Raw genomic sequence first — 22,592 nt, forward strand, 5'->3', positions numbered from 1 at the left:
GACCCTTATTTTTTGAGATAAATTCGAAAATATCCGCAAAAATTGGTGCAAAAGTGGTGTATCTCCGTCTTTAATCATTGTTTAAACATGTTTAAACAATCATAATGTATTAATATTGGATATCACTGTATTCGGGAAAGTCTACAGAATCTTTTGCTGTAAAGAACAATTCAATATCTTCTATAATAACATCGCAATATTTGTTTAAAGTTGAAAAATATGTCTTTTTTTTAAACTCCATTTTCTCAAAAACTGGACGTATAGGAAAAATTTTAAAACCAGATTCGGAATCAGCGCGGAAAACTCTACAAGAATCGCATAGTGGGAATCGAAATACTTTTTGGCTGTTGGACAGTGTAATTCTTATAACATTACTCAAAATATTATTTGCTTTATTAAAAATAAAGTATTGTACGAGGTATTATATTAGTTTTACATCGATAAAATTTAGAAAATCATATAAAATATTTCAGGCCGAAAGAAAAATTGGGTTTTCGAATTAGAATAGTTCCGAGTGCAAAGGGTTAATATTCTTGTGCATTGCCATTCATGTGCATTTCGTGGACTCCTCCGAATAAGATGACATACACAGTTTTAATATTAGAATTATTAGTACGGAGACGTGCTGAAACAATGATTAAAATGAAAGAGACAACTAGAGTATGGAAAGTATGGATATGTTTAAATTTATTTCGAAAGCAGAACATGCAGCAGGAAATCTAATTACTTCGCGCGAAAGAGCAATCCTTCGAGCTACGGATGATGTTGGTAGAAGTTAGGAATCTCGTTTCATCTTCAAAATACAGACGAAATAGTTTTGCAAGATGTATCACGGTGGTATGGTGGTGATGGTACTCAACGCTCGCGCGACGAGACTCTTCAGTTTCTCTTTTTCGGACTGCTCAACGCAATAGGACTGTCATATTTTTCAGTATTATTGAATGAACTGATTGAATATTACTGAATACTACAGTATATTCAGTATTATAATAATATTTGGGTGCAATAAAATACATATCCTCAGCGATAGCGTTGAGTACCACTACCGGCATGATATGACTTACAAAACTGTTCCATTTATATTTTGAAAACAATACATGCTTTCTAACTTCAGCCAACACCATTCACATGCCAAAGGATCACTTTCGTGTAAAGTATTATAATTCCTGCAGGTTTAGATTTTGAAATATAATACATACACTGACAAAATATCCACAAAGATTGATAATCTTGAGGTATCTTTTTTATTCTAAGAATTGTTTAATCATATTTCCATACTAACGACATAATATTATACTGTTTCACCTTATTCGAAACAGTCTACAAAGTACTATGCAAGTCAGAAATATATGAATATTGTTTGTAAAGCACACGACGCGCGACGTCGCCAAAGTTGAGCGTCTTCTTCACGAAGAAAAATTGAACAAAAATACAGATTCATATTCGTCTCACAAATATCTACAATTAAAATAGTATACTCAAAGTTGCAAATCCATAAGAAAATAAATATTCATTCGCAGTAAAAATAACACCTAAACAGAAAACATGATGTATTTATATGAGTTTGTATGACAAATATTTGATCAACAAACATCACACAGCGTTCTCTTTAAACAAGTTTCCACTTTAAAAAAAACTATTTTCGCGTTATTTATAGGCACAAGTGTATATTGTTGGATTCGTCTTAAGATCAGCTACAACATTATAAGATCCAAAATACATTTTAGCATGTAAAAAATCAAATTCACCTCAATTTTTTTTAAAAACGATGTTTTTCCAACTTTCATTAAGATCGGTCCAGCAGCCCCACCCACAATTTTTATTGATATTGTATGGAAAACAATGGTTTTGGGTTGAAAGATAATCCGCTAAAATTTCAAGTCGCTAACCCTTCGTATAAGGATGATATGAGGATAAATACCCTTAACTGTATCATTTTTTTTCTCGGTTGTTAATTAAGATATGAGGATAAAAAAAACGAAAATACTCGAACTTACCTCCTTCATATCATACATTTTTTTCACCATTGTGATCAAATTATTAAGGGTAGAAAAAATCATGTAATTTTTTAGGGGTGGGAATTGCAAGCAACCCTTGGAGTGACCACTTCCAAAAAATTCAAGAACAATGTTCTGTTGCTTATCTAACATATAAAAAAGTTTCAAGATGGTCGGATTGGTGGAACATAGTTAAATATTGAAAAACAAATGGAATTACGTCATTATAATGGTATAATGTACAGTGCAGTGTTTCTTACGACTCTAATTAATAATTCTTATCGGGATATCAAGTCCCTTCTTGATCAATTATTTCTTTTTAAACGCGACGCATAATATTACATAAGTAGTATATGTATAACCACATATAAAACTATGTATACAATTATACATGTACCACCCATTTATAATCTAGAAAATATGTTATTTTCAAAAATTCAAAGTGTTTCTTTTATAAATCAGATGCGTTGTATCAAATGGTGATATTTTTCATTTCCGGTTTCGGCCGGAAATAGGTGATTGAGAGCGGAAGTTACATTTTTTAAATGGAACATGGTATTTTTGATCACGGATTCGGATTTTATGCGAAAAAACAAGAAACTTTTGTCTGAAACATTTTTTCAAGAAATGTCATTTTATGTCCCTTATGTAACCTTCAAAATGAATCTTGGCGAAATAATGTTTGCACTATCTGTGTAATATAGCCCAATTTTTTTATGCAAGCAATTAACTTTAATCAATAAAATATTTTCCACTTTGTTCGATGATCTTTTACCATCTTTCTGGCATCTTTCTGGGTTGTGCCAAGAGCATTTAAGAAAGGTGCACAAGAAAAGTTCATTGATATTGTCTATCATGGTGAATCTATACGTTAAGCCTGAAGGTCTTTGCACACTACACCGTCACGGCAGGTAACGGCAACGGACCGCTAGGCCGTTTTGGGTCTCTCCTCTGTATTTCAATGGGGATGCGGACAATAGGCCGCATCGCCGCAGCAGGTAGACGGGATAGAGAGGCAACGTATCGGGACGGGAAAAAGTGCGCACACGATATCGGCAAGCGCCGACAGTTCACTTTCTTCTATATAGTTTCCATGGAGGTGCGCGCACTAGACTGGCACCGACACGACGCGCAACGTCTTGGCAAAAGGGACATTCTCGGCGAGAATGTTTTGCCGGCCGCTCGATGTGGTGTTCGAACGGAAAACGACTAAACGAATAAAATGAAGATCGCAAACAATAGAATTGGTTCGTTGATTTCGTATATTTGTCAATTCATGACAATTTTAGTTATACTGTAGTTAGTTATTTAAAGTTTTAAATATTTATAAAAGAAATTTTACTCGCATAACATAAAAATACTGCCAATTTTGCGATGATTGTTATCTAGACGCCATAAACAATAGTCTCTTTTTAATTTGATAAAAAAATCATTTATAAAAAGTTCATATTTTATCACAAGGAATGCAGTAATCGTTGGATTTCACAAAAGTTATTCGGGAAATCTAGTTAATTGAAAATATTAAATTTGCATTTATCGATGATAGACATTATCATTGACTGATAAATATCCATTATAACGGACAACAATTCTTTTTGGTCATATGGAACCGCTATCGATGATGGAAATAATTTTTGGCTATTAGTATTAGTAATCATTGTCGAGGACAGAAATTTTATTGGGCTACTAATTACACTAGTTTACAAAATGAAATTGATTTCATGTACATTTAGGAGAGTACACGGTGGGAGATTTCACCAATAGATTAAGACCATTGAGCGATGCTATCAAGGGTTTTACATATCGTTCCTCGCGAGAGAAACGGATCCCAAAACCAACCGAAGACAGAGCAAGAGCCAAAACTATTACTAAAATATTCTAAAGAATAAAGAGAGTTGGGTTCTTTCGTATGTTTTTTGCAATCAAAAATGTGTTGTTTTATTCAAAACGAAATAAGTTTTCGCTGTAGCAGTGGCATCAACGTGAGAACAAAAGAAACCATTGCCGGCATGGCCACTTGTCGAAAAATGAATATATTCAGAAAATGTGGGATTTGGATTTATTCACTCAATCGCTAATAACTGTATCATTTTTCGGCCGATTTACTTCTGGTTGGTGTTATTTTTTGCTTTACGTATATGTATAAAGAGAAAGCGGACGTTTTTGTCGGTTTCTATTGCCACAGAATAAGCTTAAAAATTTAATTTTTTTAAAAATCTGGAGTATTTTCATCAATATCTTTTGAACCGCTTAACCAATTAAAGATGCCACTATACATATTTACTCATCATTTCAATGTCTTTCATTTGGTACCAAGAACGACCAAATCGGACACATCTAGCTCCAGGTATGGTTTTTAAAGTGAAAAGGAGTGAACAAATTGAAAAAATCAAAATATCTTAAAAGCTGTTCCGTAAAAAGAAGGTTCACCTTTATTTTCGAATTCAGCAGGAGAAAATCCATAGGAAAAGTTACCTCTCATCAAATGTACATAAAATCAATTTCATTTTGTAAACTAGTGTTATGCGAGAGTCAGAATAGATCCCAGTCAAGATCCTGTTTGTGGATATATCCGAAATGGCACATTGATATGGAAAAGAAAAGAAACGACTCGCGCGAGCTTCGAAAATTTTCTTTTCATCCCTCTAATAAAATCGTAGTCGTTACAGTAAAATAAGAAGCGATTGTGTAGGCAGTGCCAATGCTGGCCACTCGAAAGTAACTGCGCCCAAACCCCGGTAATCCGCAATAACCAAATCACTACAGCGTGTCTTTACAATACAGTCATAGAGCAATAAAAACTCGACCGTACGCCCCAACATTATTACTATTGTCGAACTTGCACCCGGACCGTCTACCTGCGTATAGTGAACTGGTGCCCTACCGTCGAACCTACAGAGGTGTCTTGGCAAAATATCTTCGCTCGACACGAGTTGCCGCCAGCGCAGTGGTGTTCACCACTAGAACGGTCTGGATAAGGTCGTTCGATGGGTTACGCTACGGCCAGTTACGGCGCGGCGAACGCCCGCGCCAGTGGTGAGCGCCACTGAAAGTGTCGTTCAGTGACGTTGCGGTGCCGATCAGTAGTGTACGGGAAAGACCACCACCGCGGTGCCTTTTTGACCGCGCGGTCCGTTGCCGTTACCTGCCGTGACGGTATAGTGTGCAAAGACCTTTAAGCTTTGGTTTTGACTAGGTATCGATACTACTAGAATGTAGTAACCCCATAATATATTTCGAAACTATAAAGATTAAATGGAAGAGCACCGTCGCGTCGTACGTATATCTTTGTAACGAGTAACCTTTGCAAGCAAATCCGCCATGATTCACGAGATTGACCTACGGTCGAGAAGATCCGACAGCAGCCTAGACTAGTAGCGCTTCGCGGGCCCATAAATCTCAATGCATTATCGATCGATCTCCGCAATGTGCTTCGTATATGTGAAACAGACAGAGAAAACGCGCGTATGGCTCTATGGCGTTGATTTAGGTAGGATAATATCGAATTACGATCGCAGCCAGTTGTCGGAAAGTCCACACGCTTGTCGACATCACTGGCAAGAATCAAGTTTTAGTATACGTAGTATAAGCAACTCTTTTCTTTTGTCATATTCTTTAATTTCGCTGCAGTTCGTTACAATCTTTTAAATACTATACTCTTCGCTATCTAGGGATCTCAATTACAGTAGGATCTCGATTAACCGGCTTGATCGGGACACAAACAGCCCGGAGAAATTAAAGCCCGATGGATAATCGAGACCCGGGGGACATAATTAAAATGTACATTGTATTCCAAAATAAATTTGTTATTTTTGAAAATTTATTTCCCTTCATAATATAATCATATTTAAGCGCATATTTGTTTACAATCGGGATCCGGTTAATCGAGGTCCTACTTCATATACATTTATCACTTTATTGATCCCCTCGGGGTTACAATCTTTTCAATTCCCCTCCCCTACCCCTTTTTTCCCACATTTACCCCTGCCGTCGCTCTTAGTCTAACCTTATTTTTAACTTAACGTATCTTATATCTACTTAACTATACAATTGTTTACAATTAAACTTAAACTTAAAGAATTTTGATATTACTAACTTACATCTAAACGCACAATATCCTCGATTCCCACGCACACGCACCCTTCACTAACCGTGGAGAGAGACCCCATCTTCCGTCGCTCCTCATTCATCCCAATACTTTTTGCCTTTTTTTCTCTCCGTTCATCCACCTTCTTCAGCCATTCCACTCCTACCCTTCCCTGGGGATCTAAATTGATTATTGCTTCTTTTATCACACAATGTTTTACCCAATTTTCATAGTACACAAAAATTTCAAACATTTGGATACTTAACCCTCATCCATCCCTCGTATCAATTTGACACCGTTTTGTCGAAATAAGTTACACTGTTCTATAATTTGTAAACGACCTCAGGATTTTGCAAGAAATCGATTTGGCAAAATCCTGAGGTCGTAGACAAATTTTGAGACCAGATTTGAAATCAGCGTGAAAAAATCTACGGGAAATGATACATAGCATGTTAAAAAAAAATTTTCCGCGCGTGATACTGGAGAAACCACATTCTCTTGAAATTCTACATGTTTAACGAATTTTCTCAACGTTAAAAAACGTTCGTACCATAATCTCCCTATTTTTCCCATATTCTGCAAAGTTTCAGCTTTAATTTTAAAAAAATTTCATTAATTTTTAAATAATGTTAGGGTTGTTCGTGTAATAAAACTATATTCATTTATGTTTGTATGCAAAGAGATTTAATAGAAAATGTATATATAATGTAATATAGTATAAATGCTTTGAGAACTTCTAATATGTAACACATGTCTGTAGTCTGTACGCTACTCTACATGTCTATCAACGGACTGCAACGGAATGAGCGGGAACGTATATCATGGACGCGGGCCTGACGCCGGATTTCCAATTCAGCTTAACGCCTATTGGCTTCGCCATTGCTCATGGACTGAACAATTCTTCAAATAAAAATAAATTTTTAAAAAATACCACGTTTTTAAAACGGACTCAAAAGTATAAAATAATTTTTCCCAGCCCCATACAGATTCCTCAGCCAGTACAGATAGTCCTGAAAATTTATGATTGTGAATTTTTAATAGCTATGAAAATACTTGTACAAAAACCGTAAGAACTTTCTTTCCGACCTAATAATTATAATTCTCGGAAACTGCCAAGCTCGAAGTAAAAACAACACCTAAACAGAAAACATGATGTGTTTATATGAGTTTGTACGACAAATATCTGATCATCAAACATCACAGCGTTCTCTTTAACCCTTTGCACTCAAAGCTGTTATATTTAAAAAATTCAACATTTTATCCGAACTAGAATAATTCCATTCTATGTGTAGTAATTGGTTAGATACCACTTAAAATAATGTAAACAATATTTTGAATAATGGTACAGCAATTTTTAATGGTGACTCTGAATCACCACTCGAGTACTAAGGGTAAAAATAACTAATAATAATCAAATTTTAAATCGAGGTATTTGTAAAAATATACTTACATATAGATCACGTTCAAATAGGATAAGCTTGTCCTTTTGAATTCAGTTGCGGTCACAAATCCCAGATTCAACTACGATTCACTACACTATTACCTGCCAATTAATATTGAGTAATTGGATCAACAGAGCATGCCAGCGGTTGTTTCGACCAATAGGTTTGTGTATACATACATATGTATAATATTTGTCGAGCGAAAGTTGTCGACCGAACACTGCTGACTGACTTATTGTTAGTATTTCATACGTATTGGGTTTGGGGAAGAAGTTTCTGCGTATTTTAATGCAGAAATGAATCAAGCTTTTTCCGTATTTTAAATGAAGTTTATTAAATCAAGTATGTGCCGCAGAGCCGTAACAAGGGTATGAAGCGCCTGTGGCAAGTGTCTAACTTGCGCCTCCCCGTAACCCAATAATGACAAAAAAATGAAAAATTCTAATGTGACAAGTTAAATTATACTAAATGCAATATATTAAATACTATTAACCTCATCAAAATGAGTTGCCTGTGTATACAATAATGTATTTGTCAAGGTATTTGTATGAATAAATAATCTATAACCTAAATAAGAAAAAATTTTTATTCATATTCAATGACGACAAAATAAAAGAAATACAAAACATAGGTATGTGTTAAAATAATATAATAAAAACATAAAACGGTTCAGCATATTTTATAAAGTAATTTTTCTCGTTTTTTCATCTGCAAACACATCTATTATGTCGTCATAATTTAATGTTATGGCACCATCTTTTTCAATTGATATTATAGGCATATTTTTTAATCGCTCCTGTCCAATAGAAGAACGGAGGTACGATTTTACAATTTTTAATTTGCTAAACGAACGTTTGCAGGAAGCTGTTGTTACAGGCATTGTTATGAAAATCCTTAATTCTATGTCTAGATTTGGATACGTGTTTTGTAATTAGAGTTCGTAATTTTTTTGCAAGATTTGAAAAGCGTCCAAGCGACCCTCAACCGAGTCGGTATTCTTTGTTTTGCGCCCTAAACCCAGTTGCGCCCGTGGCGGGCGCCTTTTTCGCCACGCCCTTGTTACGGCACTGATGTGCCGTTTTGATCGACCACCTTTTACCACTTTTGAGGTAAAGCCATAATCCCGTCACAGTAGAACTTCTGTGATTTCTAGGCGAAAAACTGTGACACGTGATTTTCGCAGGCCTCTCTTGAAGTCAACTTCACACCATTAAGAGAGTTCTGTAGAGACCGAAACAAATGGTAGTCTGTTGGTGCAATATCACAGACGAGATATAGGAATAGACCTGACACCTTATGGGACTTGGTGTCCACAGGAATCTGTAGTACCGACACTTTAAAATGCCAGTGATAGCAATAATTTTCTTTAAATTATGTCCATAATTTGCTATTAAACCGGATATAAATATTGTGCACCTAGAAATATATATAATAATAATACATCTTTTTAATTCTATAGAGGTGTTGCCCCTGAATAGTAATGGGCCTCAATGGGAGTCACTCTGGGGTGCTAGCGCACCAATACCGACGGACACCAAAATACATTGCATGTCAGGTCTATTCCTATATCTCGTCTGTGGCAATATCAGGTCTACACGGTAGCAGTGTTCCGATATCGTCCAAGATTTTTCGTACGATGGATGGCCGCTGGTGGCGCTGCGCGGAAAAAACAGTAACGTATCTATGATGACGAGTAGTGGAGCCCTGCGCCTTGAGACAGTTATATTGGCGCGAAAGTACTGAAACAATCTGTTCCGGACAAAAAAACTTCAGGACGTGTCCTACAAGTTACAAAATATACACAAATACACATGTTATACATTCATTTTTCAGAATCAAATCATACAAATCTTTTCAAATTCTGCGGGGTGCTCAAGGTACCCCATTTTATCGAGAATCTTACTTTACTGAGGCTGCAAGAGATTTCAATATCTAGATATTTTAAGAACAAATTTAGTTGCAAGTGTTAGAAGTTAGAAGAGTTCAGTTGCCAGATTCGTGGATCTTTCAGCAACATCGAGATTCGAAACATGCAGCAAAGATTGTTAGGGATTGGTTATAACAAAATGCTCCAAATCAACTGAATTATCCGCTGCAATCTCCAGATCTTAATGTAATAGAGAATTTGTGGGAAATATTAGGTTTGAACTTACGCAAAGTAAAAATTACGAACAAGAAAAACCTTAAAATCGAACTACTGAGAGTATAGAATGATATTTCTGTTTCAACAACACGTAAGTTGGTTGAATCCATGCCATGACGATTAGCTGCCGTAGTTAAAGCTAAAGGTGGACCAACAAAGTATTAAATGTACGTCATTTTATTAATAAATGAAGATAAATCATTCTTGATTAGTTGTGTATACTCACTTTTGATTCATATTTTTACAGATCCTCAACTATTTTATGATGTATCTCAAATATTATTTATTATATTGAATTACGTTTTCTACATTTAATTACCATCAATCTACACTTTATGTTTTTTAAATAACTTTTCCATTAATGTAACATATATTTAATAATCATTAAATAAATGCCGTGTTCTCGAGGTGTATACTCACTTTTGACTCTCACTGTACAACTGTGTGAATATTTTCGAACGAGCAATTCGAAACGAATGATGCGAGCGACTGTTCGTGTGCGAATATTTCAGCGGGAAAATCTTCCAAAACCTGTGAATAGTGCGATTACGAAAATCTTCGTGAATTTCCCCCGTTTCGTCAGAAGAATTAAATATTTATGTGATTGCTGCATTTTTTAATACTATTCCAACGATTAGTAACTAACAATGGTAAACGTTTTATGTATATAATAAATTATATAAATAAAACGTTTCTTATACAATATATATAGGTATGTTTCAAATAAAACAATATTCCTTTTCTACATCTACTTATTATGAGTAGACAGCGGATTTTATGCATTTATGACAAGAATGAGTAGGTGTAATTTAAAACAGTAATAACATTAGAGGAATTTAAAAATGCATACTGTTATATTATTTTCAACCTATTAAACATTTTAAGAAAGAAAAGAAATGTCTATTCCGCCCCAGCTTGTTGGAATTCAGGTAGAACATTTTTATTTTGCATAAAAATCCGGTCTCTAATTATGAGTGAATTTCGTACACACCTCTGTTTTAAGTTTTAATTACAAATCCGAAGGAATTCATTATGCAAAATATTTATTAATATCTTAATATTAATAAATTAATTAATATCCAACTCATTGGATATTAGTATGTATCAACAATTATTACTAGAATTTGGAATCACTGCAAAAGTCTGTTAAAGTTTAAAATCATAAATACGATAATAATTTTTTGCATTTTTACTAAAAGTACTTTATCGCAACTTTACCATCCAGTGTCGAGTTTTACAGAAGTTTTTAAAGATGAAAGAAAATAGAAAAATTATAATTATTGGATCATTTTCATTTTAAACATTAATTCGAAGGACAAAATAGAAATTGTACATTGTCCAATTGAAATCAGTTGAAATTGTAAATTAAAAAAAGAATTTCATTATTCTTATCCTAAAAACTAATATATATAATAAAACAATTTGAATACAATTTTTAAGAAATGTCATCTCCAAAAATTATTGACTTTATGTTATTTATTAAATAGTTAAAGATACGCCAATATAAAAGGAATTAATGGAGGTATCGATAATTATCTTATAATTTGAAGGGGTTACATACCTTTGAACGGTTGAAAAAATAGGAGGAATTCAACAATTTTTTAAAATATAAAATTAGGTTTCTTTAGAATATTAATATGTGTACATCTTATTATACAATATTATGTAATATTTGTTAAAAAATTGAAGGACACATTAAATTAGAAGTGCGTGATAACCACTTTGCCTAAGCCATTGTATCAAGCAGGGTTTTATCTAATACACATGTTTTAGATTGTACATTAAATCATACAAAAATTCTTGCCGAAGCCGATTTAAAAAATGAATATTTAACCCATTAACCCTTTGTCGAGTGTGACCCGACATCAGAGGAAGAAAAATGTAAATAAAACGGGTTTTTATGTGTATTAGGTTCTTCTTTCTTTATTTGATTGTCTTATTTTTTAGGTAAAAACAAGTAGAAGTTTCACAAATATCAATTACAACATATAATTACTGACCAAAATTGTTTAAAACAAGTAGCAGTCAAGGAACTACCCTTTGCAGTAAATTTCAAATAAAACACTTAAGGATGTTCTGGAGGTATATAAAAACACAACGAAATTTTTGAAAATTTGAAAAGATATAATTCTTACTAAATTCATGCAATTACCAAAATTTGGGTTCGATTCACTGCACCGTTTAAGAATTATAGCAACTTAAAGTTTGCACATTTTAACACGTCTTCTTATGGAGAATTCATCAAATTTCACTTCAAACCCTATTTAAACCTTGAAAAAACGCAACTAGAAACTCCAGTTTTTTTAAATGTAGTAAAAATTATGTAATTAATTAAGTTCAAAATTTATTAGGATTCACTAAACAGTTACAGAGCAAAAAAATTATAAACTGTTACAAAACGTGAAATTTATCGTGTTGTCTCTTACTAGCATGGAAACGCGACAACTGTGTAGACAACTGTGTAGAATATAGATACAATCAGAGGGTAGAGTATTCGCAAAAGTTTAATGCAAAATATACTCATGAATGGCTTTCATTGCCAATATATTGATGGATTTCGAATTTCTTGTACTTTTGTCTCCCATTGTACCTCCAGTACATCCTGAAAATAGTAGGGAGTTGTTTACAGCAAAATTGAGAAATAATTCGGAGTGCAAAGGGTTAAGCGTTAGTTAGCCTTGAAGGAAATTGAGAGAAAATGACGTGTGCAATTCTAACGACATCCTTTCCGCTCGGCTGACCCGTATTTCAAAGATATAAAGTTGAATAGATAACTGCCGAACGAAGTATAGCCGAGAATGCGTGGTTTGAGAAGTGTACTGGCGTTGATTTACATCGGATAATATCAAATTGCGATCGCAGAAGATTGTCGGTAGTTCCACGTGGCCGACCACGTTTTTCCCCTGGGGTAGCAGATATCAGAGGGAGAAGGCTCACTCGGTAGAGAAGTGGAAGTAGGGGTAACCGGTTAAGGAGTAGACAGCAACCAGGGTGTAGGGTGTAGGGTGTAGGGTGTAGGGTGCAGGGTGCAGGGGTGTAGATGTGGCGCAGCATGCGAGTAGGAAGAGTCATTTGTACCATGAAGCGCGAGGTCCCCTCGTGACGGTTGCGTGTGCCGGCAGTTTCGACCCTGTCGTTCACACGCTTGCCACCACCCTTTTCCACTTGCATAGATAACTTTCATCCCTTGCTTGTCGATCTCTGATTGAATCCTCGTTGTCCTGGACGACCGACTGTTTGATTTCGCCGTTTTACCACTTAACCGCGATCTTGTTTTATTTACATGACCGACCTACCAGTTGATTTGTTCTAGATAACTTCCGATCCATGACATTATCAAGTCATTCCAGAAGTTCGTGCCATTTCCCAGATACAAGGTATTAACAGTTTGTTTATCCCACTTCGGAGACGTTCGCTCCTACTTCTACGGAATCTTTTCTGGTATGTACAATGGTAAAATTCTTTCAAACGATTTTCATCAAGAAGAGAAATATATAATCCTTCAATTAACCCTGGAACTGCACTGTGGGTCTCGGAAACCCAGAGCGTCATTAATTATTTGGTATGGGAATCAGTTTCCGCCCTTTTGACAGATGTCGTTGTACTTAAGTACCGATCGCGTATTTGATGGAACGTAGTACCTAATACATGTTTTTGAAAGCTCTATGTCTAACATAAGCTTCAAAACGCAGTTAGTGGCAATTGTTTCCAGCGTGAACAGCAGTCAATTTTTGCGTGAAAAATGTCGACTTTTGTTCCAAGTAAGCAGCATTTGCGGGAAGTCATGTTGCATTATTTTGTTTTAAAGAAAGGTTTTATATATTTACTATATTATATTTATTATATATTTACGGGGACGATGCTCCTTTAAAAACCATGATTTCGACGTAAGGGCAAAGATTTTGATGGTGTACCAAAAACTTCGAAGATACAGATTTCCCAGCATTACTTGATGGAAATCCACGTCAAACACTTGCAGAACTGTCAATTGAATTAAACGTCGATCGATCTACTGTTGGAAAACGTTTTCACGCTATGGGAATTGTTTATACGCTTCTTTTCAACAAAAAGGGGCGGAAACTTATTCCCATACCCAATATAATTGTTTGCATTCTAGTGAAACATCGAGGTGGGATACTAAACCATTAAATAGTCACATTTCTGCTTTTTTTCTAAGAAGGAACTTTGGGTTTCTGAGACCCGAGTGTGAAGTACATGTCTCAAAAATACGTGTGATGCTCCAGGATTAATAAACAGCAATCATGACAATATACAGGGTGTAACAGATAAAGTGTTACAAGCTATCTTCTCAGAATCTAATGAAGATATCGAATTAATTTTTTAAGGAATGAAATGGGTAAGGAGGGCTAATATTTTAGTATGTATTAATTTTATGTTATAGCGAACAATTGAAATTGATTTTGCGAATATGTTTACGGGCAAGTTAAGCAATTTAGAAGCAATATAATTATGTATGTACCTACATACAACTTGGTAATGCGAGGGCGACTTCCGGGAACATTTTGTCAAGAGTGTTACTCTTGCTTAGATTCGGAATATTTCATAAAATGTAGTATGTGATCCTGATCATATGTATATTATGATATTTTGGTTTTGTTTCGTTTCTTCAACGATTCTACGTTTCAATAAAAAAACGTTCCAGTAAATGCTATTGAGTTCAATGAGAGGTATCACAATAACAAAAGTCAGTAATACTTTCCATTTAAAAAAATGTTGGAGGGCCTCCTTTTTTTAATACTTTAATAACACTGTCCAACACCAAATTTGTTTTCAATATACTGTTGGGTCCTTCTTATAGAGTTTTTTGCGCTGATTCCGAATCTGTCCTTAATTTTTTTCCTATACGCACAGTTTTTGAAAAACATGGCTTTGAAAAAAAACATATTTTCCAACTTTAAACAAATATTGTGATGTTATTATAAAAGATATTGAATTGTTCTTTACAGCAAAAGATTCTGTAGACTTTTCCGAATACAGTGATATCCAATATTAATACATTATGATTGTTTAAAGCAGGCATGCACAGCTCTTTGCTCTCAGAGCAGCTCCCGTGCTCCCAAGTTGCTCCCCGTATGCTCTCAGAGCAGATCGGACGTATGGAAGGGGAACCCACTAAGCGTGACTTGTAAACAAAGCACGAGAGAAGACGAGTAGGAGGGGCGTGGGGAAGTGCAGAGCGCGCCGTAATGGTCAGACTACAACAACGTAGACGCCGCCCCCACTCTCATACGCTCTTCTTCTAGTCTTCTTTCGTGCTCCGTTTACAATTGGTGGGTTCCCCTTCCATACGTCCGATCTGCTCTGAGAGCATACGGGGAGCAACTTGGGAGCACGGGAGCTGCTCTGAGAGCAAAGAGCTGTGCATGCCTGGTTTAAACAATGATTAAAGACGGAGATTTTGCATTGGTGCAAAAGTGGTGTCTCTCCGTCTTTAATCACTGTTTAAACATGTTTAAACAATCATAATGTATTAATATTGGATATCACTGTATTCGGGAAAGTCTACAGAATCTTTTGCTGTAAAGAACAATTCAATATCTTTTATAATAACATCACAATATTTGTTTAAAGTTGAAAAATATGTTTTTTTTTCAAAGCCATGTTTTTCAAAAACTGTGCGTATAGGACAAAAATTAAGGACAGATTCGGAATCAGCGCAAAAAACTCTATAAGAAGGACCCAACAGTATATTGAAATCATAAAAAAAGTTGAAATTTGTTGTACAGTGAATTAATAGATACATACACTGTAACTATACATTCGAGTTTGCTATTTACAAACTTCTACTTAACCAATCTAGGCAATATAAAAACGAAAGTGCTTAAAATCTGATATAGTATAAATCACAATTTTGGGTAATTACGCATAAAAGGTCCCACCTCACCGATTTTTTAATGTTGTCAGGGTGAAGATTCTGACTAATGAATTACATTGAATTTTGCCTTATACGTGCACGTCCGTGCTGTGCGTATGGCTCAGCATTATGCGACCGTTCGTCAACTGTTTCTACAGATATGTCACGCGATCGTCGAACGATCTATGTATATATTATATACTTTTTATCAGGTCAGATGAATAGTAATATGGTATGGTATGGTATGGTATGGACATGATATTTGGTCCCCTCAGGGTTTCAAATTCATTTACCAATCCTCTTCCTCTTTCCACTCTCACCATCGCCTTTTCAGCGGGACCTACTGTTTATGGTGGGTTCCGAACCACCTTTTGCCAACAACACGTGAAAAACACCCCGGGTGGGTCACTTTCCGGTTTTTGACCAGACGGTCGGTCACCCATCCTAGTGCCGGTCACGTTCCACGTTGTTTAACTTCGGTGATCTAACGAGAACCGGTGCTTTCAACGGGACTACGGTTGTTGGCCAGATGAATAGTAATAAATATATTGAACTAATAGCAGATCAGTTAAACAAGCCAGCAGCTCGTATCACGCGCTGTGACTATATGTATTTTTCAACAGGATAATGCAGCAATCCATACTGCAAAATCTGTGAAATAATCCTTTTCTTCAAAAAATTTTAATATTTTGGAATGGCCCGCTCGTTCTCCCGATTTATACAGGGTGTCCCAAAATTCGTGAAGATCCCGAAAGGGGGTGGTTCCTGAGACCATTTCAAGGAACATTTTCCTTTGAAAAAATGTTATCCGCGGCTTTGTTTAGGAGTTATTAACGAAAAACACGGACCAATCAGAGCGCGACCTAGACGCGAGTTGGCAAAGTCGGCCCTGCGCGCCAACTGTCTATTGGCCGACTGTGGCAACTCATGTCTAGATCGCGCTCTGATTGGTCCGTGTTTTTCGTTAATAACTCCTAAACAAAGCCGCAGATAACATTTTTGCAAAGGAAAATGTCGCTTGAAATGGTCTCAGGAACCACCCCCTTTCGGGATTTTCACGAATTTTGGGACACCCTGTATATGCGCCGAATATGTCGCCGTCGGCTTTTATTTAAGTAAACTAAAGAGTAAATATGACAATAGTACAAAAATCATAAAACATAAATCTAATAAACCACTTTTTTCTAATGTTTTGTTCATATTCTTAGACAAAGTATTATCTTTACGTTTTGTATGTGTAACTATTACATAGTATTATGATTATGGTGTATGCAGTTTATTATACATAGAGAAAAATGTAAGGGGGTTGTGATGAAGAAAATCTCATTCTTTTAAAATGGGTAGGAAAAAGGTTGCGAACCCCTGGACTATAACATTAATAAATCTGAGTATTCTCATAGTTTTTAGTGTAATTATTTTTCCTATGTATCTTGTATCTATGTATACATAGATATAATACTACATACATATTATTATTTAATTTTTATTAGAAGCCGTATAAAAATGTTGGAAAAAGGGACACTCACTATTTTATTCGTAATTTCGATCGAATACAATTTTCTCGAAAATTTTGTTAGACATGTACTGGAATCTATACCTTCGAACATTAAAAAAAAAACTCGGGTAATTGAAGCCTCAAGTATTTAATAAGTTATTTTTCTAAAAGAAAAGTTGGTATGGACATTTCACATACTAATAGTATACAATACCGTACATACAATAGTACATACAAATAGTATACATATTCTAATATCCTCATTACAATGGACATATTTTTCTTCAAGTTTGTAAAGCTGTTTGCTAATGGATCCTTTTTGATAAAGGACATATTTTAAAAAATAATAAATTTGAAAACATTGGTTCCTAAAAGCTGCTATTGTAAATATTGCTGAGTGTTCACAATGATAATCTGTTTTCAAAAAGGATACACCTAAACTAAGTATGCTCATAGCCATAATTGCTGCCCACTCCACTTCTGTATTGCAAGTTTGAAGTAACCTAAGTAGGATGGATAGCTATTGTATCTACAGGGTGTCCCCAAAATGTAGTACGACCTTGGAAGGGGAAATTTCTCACATCATTTAAGGTTTAAAGTAACTTTTTTGTTGGAGTATACACCGAAATGCACGGAACATGCGGAGGAGGAAAGGTCTCTTTCGACTTGCCGTTTATTACACCTCAAGCGTCGCCATTTTTTCCGCACTACAGAGCCTAAGGGTGGATTTATAGTGGAGCAGCGAGGTGAGCTGTGCGGTGAAAAAAAGAAAAACAAAGAAAATACATATATACTTTTTCATTAGTATGTGTCGAAATGTTGTCACGAATGCTGGTTTCTTTTCACCGCGCCGCTATCACCGATGCTCGCAGCTCCACTATAAATCCACACTAAGAAGGAACGGTCAAGTCAGTCCGAGCCAGCCTACCGAGCTAGCAACAGCTCTCACAGAATCAATTTTTTCTAACCGTCAATATAGTTCCATTTCAATGTAATAGTTATAAAGTATCATATTGTGTTATATGCGAACAGTACATACTAATGTAATTCACAACTGATAGACGTTTATTTCATTATGTCGTGGAGTTTGAATAAATACTAAATACATATACAGGGTGTCCCGTAACTGGTGGTACAACAGAGTAGGGGGTGATTCTACGTGAAAAATTGAATCGAAAATGTAGAATAAAATTTTTTCATATGACGCTTTATTTTCGAAAAATATAAGTTTGAAAATTTGTCGATATCATCATGTTGACAATGTTTGTAAACAGTGTAAGAAGCACGGAAGTACTCTCCTACTCGGAACAGTATGATAGTAAAATCCGTCGAGCTGAAGCTGGTTCAAGTGCACGCGTACTGGACAAATTCAAACTTATTTTTTTCGAAAATAAAGCGTCATATGAAAAAATTTTGTTCTACATTTTCGATTCAATTTTTCACGTAGAATCACCCCCTACTCGGTTGTACCACCAGTTACGGGACATCCTGTATAAGGTTATATTTGATCTCCCAACCTCGTTATCCCAACATTTTTCCTTTGCGAAATGTTCTTCGACTTTGTTGCGCAGTTATCAATAAAACCACAGACCAATCAGAACACGGCTACAGCACACATTACATTATTAAATATGTCGGTATCTAATAAATGGCTAAACATTCAGGTATTGTATGCGATATGATATCAATTTCATTTCATAAATTTCAAAAATCATAGGGAATGAAAATATTTTAGGTCAGAGGAAACGTTTCATTTTCGAGTTAAAATAGCTTCGAGTGCAAAGGATTAATAGGCGCCATTAATGAGCTCTTAACAATTTTGTTTACTTTATTTATCCACTACAGAAAGATGAGCAGATTTAGATCTACTGTGGCGAGCATATAAATAATGAAATTGGCCCGTCAATGTATACCACATTTTTCTGATGTTGTAGTTATTATGTCTCTTTTTTCTTTGTACATATTAAAAGAGTATACTCCTTAAGCTAACTCTTGCATAAAGTTTTGATAATTAACTCAGCTTAATTGTTAGTATAATAAAATAAATACGAAATTTAAAATAAGAAAATTTTTAGGGATCATATAAATAGGGAAATACAGATTTATGTACTGTGAATGTATTTTATTTTGCAATGTAATCTGCAGGGTGTCCCAGAACAAGTGTAGTTCCCGAAAATGGGAGGTTCCTGAGACCATTCTAAGAGACATTTTCCTTTGCACGCCCTGGGCCGCCGCGCCGCATTGTGGGGTATTTGACCCGAAAAAGTGGAAAAAATTCGATTTCTAAATTTTTGCGTATGGCATAAAATTTTTGTTGTTCGTTGTAGTTAAAGGTCTGAAGAATAAGGCTGCAATATTATTTTTTCTATTTGTACACCCGTGAAGTAGTAAACTTCATCGAAAGTCGAGAGATTTTAAGGCGCGCTTGGCGTTCTTAAACTCTCTAAGACAGCGTCTGTTCATTGGCTATTTTCAAGTGTTTGAAGGAAAATTCTGTAAATTCTTATATTACAAAAGTTGTTCGGGTAGGTATACAGAGCACTTTCGCATAGATTTTATTTTATTATCATCTAAATTAGTATAGTTATTAATATTTGAATATTACCAATCATTCTGTTAGCTTTTCAAAAATTACAAAACTTTATTGACAATTTTGTTATAGTATAAAGCTTTATTGAGTGCTCTTTTTGGTGTCATTACATTCGGTAAAGATTTGTGATTATAAGCCAACAAATTTTGATTCCGGATATGTCCGGATTCAAATTTTATAGCTAATTTAGTATTAAGCGTTTAGCAGCGTTTCGCGTACGCCTGCATGTTCGGCTACGATTGCTACGGCTGGTCTGGATTGGAAAATCGTGACCCATTCTGTTGTAACTTTAGAACCAGTAGAGATATTGCAATGAAATTTTCACTAAAATTATTTAAAAAATTGCAATTTTTAACTATAGGTAAATAAAATTTTTTTTGCATTTGTTAAACAATAATTTTTTATTAATTTTCATCGATATTTTTGATTAAAAAAAAAAGTTTTTAAATATAATCTTGCAAACTATTTTTTACTTTCTAACTATGTATTTTTTATATTTATGTTTTATACATGTAACGTTTTATGGAATACGTAAAATATCAATTCGAGGAATCTTGTTGCTATCAACAAATACTAACTTCACCGAAGAGGGAAAACGCGTCACAAGAGTGTCAAAGTTTACTAAAAAGTTTCGAGATTCACATATTTTGCATAAAATATAATAATTTACATCATTTCCATATAATTTATGTGTAAAAATAATTATTTTCAGCTTTTCGGTGCAAATATTCCACTATCGCCACGGTCTTCCATGGGTTCTCGATAATCTGAGGAAAAAATGTTTCGAACAAAAGAGGAACAGTATTTAGTCGTCTACAAATTTCAATATGTAAAAGTTAAAAAAAATTTTTTTTTTCAAAAAATTGAGGTAAATTTTATTTTTTAAATACTAAAATGTATTTTGGATTTCATAATGTTATAGCTGATCTTAAGACGAATCCAACGATATATAATATTATAACTTTGAACCTATAAATAACGCTACAATAGTTTTTTCCACTTTTTCGGGTCAAATACCCCACAGTGCGCCGTCACGATGCGATGTCACGGCGTACCACCGACACTCTGATTGGTCCGCGTTTTTCGTTAATAACTCCTAAACAAAGCCGCAGTTGACATTGGTGCAAAGGAAAATGTCTCTTAGAATGGTCTCAGGAACCTCCCATTTCCGGGAACTACACTTGTTCTGGGACACCCTGTATACTTTGTTGGGCCATCTACTTTTTGATGATTTCAGCACAACGACGAGGCAGAGAATCAACAAGTCGAGAGAATGCAGCAATCGATTGAAATATTATTCCATGCACCTTCGATTATTGCGTATAAATTGTTTAAATTCGTAGGTTTTTTCATCTTAATTTCTTTATCTACATCATTCCAAAGATGCTCGATTAAATTTAAATCGGGCGACTGTGATGGCCAACACATAACGTTAACATTATGCTCTTCCAAAAACCGCTTCGCCTTTTGCGACGTGTCTTTGGGATCGTTATCTGTTTGAAATATCCAATGTTCCGGCATATTTACTTGAGTAAAAGGAATCAAATGTTCATGCAGGATGTCAACACATTGATATTGCAAATTGGACCAGAACAGAGTTGGGCAGTAATTAATTACATGTGTTTGGGATTGGCTGAGCGTGTCGGCAACTTGAACGCGCCGATTTACTGCGCCGCCGCCCCGCTATTGGCGGACCCGCACGTAACCGCGAGATTGAGAGTCAATAAGCAGCTCGCAGTAGCTTAGACCAGCACCGTCGGGCTTCGATTAGGATCGATTATCGACCCCAAAATGGGTATTTCTATTGGCTGATCGCATTATCGATCTGCCAATCACTAGTTCGACGGTGACGGTAAACTGCCAGCTGTTCTACTCCGATCTCAACGTTCTTCAATCGTTCTCGCTCTCTCTAACCGAAAACGTCGCGTGTCGCTTGACCGGTTCTCGCGAGTAAGTCGATTCGCTCTATCAACGGGATTCACGGACGCTAAACGTAAATATCACTACTATCAATCAAAATAAACTCATCTTCTTTTCATCTCACGCTCTTTATTGTACGTTCTGGCCAAAACGATCTGTATTTTGGCCTGTTACATCTCTTGTTTTGTATTGCTGTGAGCTGACAAGAAGATCCCCGGGGGGGGGGCACAGAGGCAAGAGGGGTCTCCAGCTAGCGCCGCCTACCCCCACCTCTGACGGTCCGTACTCGCCGCCTACCCCCACCTCTGACGGTCCCGTACTCGCCGCGTGACCACGCCCTTTCAGCTGATACGTCACACGACGCATAGTAGCAGGATTCCCGTATTTACGGAGGGCTACGATGTTTCACGACTTACAGCCAATATTCAATGCCATGAATACGAGGATCCTATTGCAGTCATGAAAAGTGACAATTTACACAAGGAGAATGCAAAGCCTTCGCGTCACAGATTTAGTTGAGACTTTACAGAGTTACAGATCTCGTTCCCCTGATTACGAATATACCCCATTATAGAGGCAACTATTCAGTAATTTTCAAGATATTTGCAAATTAAAGTTTTGTGGACGCAACATGTCAGTTTACATAGTTCACTCTTTTACTAATTGTAAGTAATGGTGTGGCGTAGCGGCAGCGAGCTGAACTGCTATGCCGTGGACTCGGGTTCGAGTCCCGTCGTGGTAACTTTTTTTATACTTTTTTTTTAGCTTTTTACATTAGAGACAGAGAGCGAGAGAGCGGGAGAGAGAGCGAGAGAGAGAGGGCGGGAGAGAGAGAGCGAGAGAGAGCGGGAGAGAGAGAGCGAGAGAGAGCGGGAGAGAGAGAGAGCGGGAGAGAGAGAGCTTATAATATATATACGATTATTAATATGTGCTGTAGAATGTTAATGTCAATACTGATTTGAACATTTTATAATAAGAATAGGAAAATAAGAAAGTTTTACATCATGACAATTTTTCAGCAGTATTCTGAATTTTGTGCCTAC

The sequence above is a fragment of the Lasioglossum baleicum genome, chromosome 11 (assembly GCF_051020765.1).
Source record: "Lasioglossum baleicum chromosome 11, iyLasBale1, whole genome shotgun sequence".
Classification (NCBI taxonomy): Eukaryota; Metazoa; Arthropoda; class Insecta; order Hymenoptera; family Halictidae; genus Lasioglossum; species Lasioglossum baleicum.